The 2,111-nt window shown below is 32.3% G+C and overlaps 1 long non-coding RNA gene across 1 annotated transcript in view; it reads right to left on the bottom strand.

Moving 5' to 3' along the window:
* Positions 1 to 236: 236 nt before the first annotated feature.
* LOC107734602 (uncharacterized) overlaps positions 237 to 2,111 on the bottom strand; it is a 20,676-nt gene continuing 18,801 nt past the window's right edge. Inside the window, exon 3 of the long non-coding RNA XR_001639118.1 lies at positions 237 to 299. This is a non-coding gene — a long non-coding RNA (uncharacterized LOC107734602). The remainder of the gene's footprint in view (positions 300 to 2,111) is intronic.

Genomic DNA, 2,111 nt, shown 5'->3' on the forward strand with positions numbered 1-2,111 from the left:
TTATAATTTTTTATAGTATTTTTTATTTTCCAGTAAAAATATCTGAAAATCAAGATTCTCGAGATGCAAAATGAAGATATGAAGTCTTGTTTACTGAGAAACTGACGTTTATGCATAAAACAGGAACAAATTAATACTTCAGATGCAAAAAAAAAAAAAAAAAGTGCGTCTGAGATTTTTTTTTTAAATTAGTATTTTTATCAGGCTCCTATGAGAATAACATTGCACATTTTTGAAAATAAAGCATTCGATAACTGACTAATAACCTTTTCTTTGGCATTAAAGTGAAATTACTGAACCTAAACATAGGAGCCTGATAAAATTATTAAAAATTAAAATTATGAAGTCTTCAAATATCTGTCAGTGTGGTGTGAAAACGTGTTGTTCTTTTTTTTTTTTTTATCATAAACTCAATTTTTCAGAAAACAAGACTTATGTCATTTTCCATCTTGAATCATGAATATTTGCATTGGAAAACAAAACAAATATATATTTATATATATATATATATATTTAATTATTATTATTTTTTTTCAATGTGATTATTGTAAAATGAATTAAAAAGTAATGCAAATCTGTAGAAAGCTGTATTTTCAAACTTTTAGACATTGACATTTAGATATTTAATATTTAATATTAGATATTGAGCTATTTTGTTCCCTTCCAATTATTCCTTAAATTTTATTCACTTGGCCTTGAAAAGTCTTAAATTAACCTTCATAAAAACCTGCAGAAATCCTGTAAAATATAAACGTTCCCTTGCACATTCATATAAACTGGAAGATAAAATGTTATGTATTTATATGTATTTATACCATCAGACTTTCTGACAGCATATCCGTCTAAATAAGCCTCTTCTTAAACGTCTCGGGCAGAACTGTAGCTAACGACGTTGAGTCTTGAGTCTTTAAGTAAAACTACATTTCCTCTTGAATTAAAAAGAAAATCCGGCAGATAGTGCCCTGCGCTTTAAAATGAAATTAAAAATGCAGTCTTTGATGTTTTCTCCTCTTCTTCCTCTTTTTTTAAAGCGTGCACATTTTCTCCCTCTCTTTTCCATGCTTTTCTCTTTGGCTTCTTCCAAATTGCCAACCATCTGTGGGTATGTGATACTTCTCTTCAGTACAATGAGTCTGGGCAGGGAGGCAGTGTTTCCCATAATCCTGCAATTCATTCAACTCTCACATCATATCATGCAAATGTGGCTTGCTGTCTCAGGACCCGCAATCCTGTTCCAAGCGTATGCCTGAGCCTTGTGCGATACAACACATTTATTATGCATGCATCGCACTAGGCTTATGGTAATAAGGTATTAAATTAGTGCTGGACATTATTGCTCCCCCAGATCATTTCTGTTTCAGAGATTTCTCATAGAAGACATTGGATGTGAAGGGAAACAGATTGGAAGCCAGATGAGGTGACGTTCAGGTTTCCGTTGCTTGATTTGACGTTTCGCAGCTCTTCTCTTTTAGGGTTTTAAGCGTTGGTTTGGACAAACAGTCGCAGTGGAATTTTCATCTGCTAAATCGATGTGAAAATGAAAGTTGTCAGCTAAGAAACGACTGAATTTGACCGCGTGTAAACGCACTTGACGAATTAGGCCTGTCGGTTCGGTTGAATGAATCGTTTGGAAAACACGCTTTCGCCGTAATTTGGCCGTATAATTCCAAATAGTGTTTTCTTAATGGAAAGGAGCGATTGAACACACGCCGCACTGTAAACATGACAGCAGTCAGCTCAGCTCAACACATGTACACATACTCAAAACAGTGTTCAAGATGATGAGCCATTTATCAAACTTACATTACTAAACAATTCCCCCAAATACAAGATTCAAACCATCTGTGTTAATAGCAGCGTTGTGCTCCTTCCACAACAGCATTGAGAATGACTTTTAAATTCCAATCCAGTTCCTGAATATGATTAAATTTTTTTTGCATTGACATAACAAACAGCATGCAGAACTGAAAAATAACTAAAACAAATTTTAGCAAGAACAGCAAAGTTTGTCAACACAGATAGGTTGTATTTATTTATTTATTTTTATTTATTTTATTTATTTATTTATTGTTATTTATAATAATAATAATAATAATAATAATAATAATAAT

This window comes from Sinocyclocheilus rhinocerous, unplaced genomic scaffold (assembly GCF_001515625.1).
Source record: "Sinocyclocheilus rhinocerous isolate Xijiao unplaced genomic scaffold, SAMN03320098_v1.1 scaffold2145, whole genome shotgun sequence".
In the NCBI taxonomy this organism is placed as follows: domain Eukaryota; kingdom Metazoa; phylum Chordata; class Actinopteri; order Cypriniformes; family Cyprinidae; genus Sinocyclocheilus; species Sinocyclocheilus rhinocerous.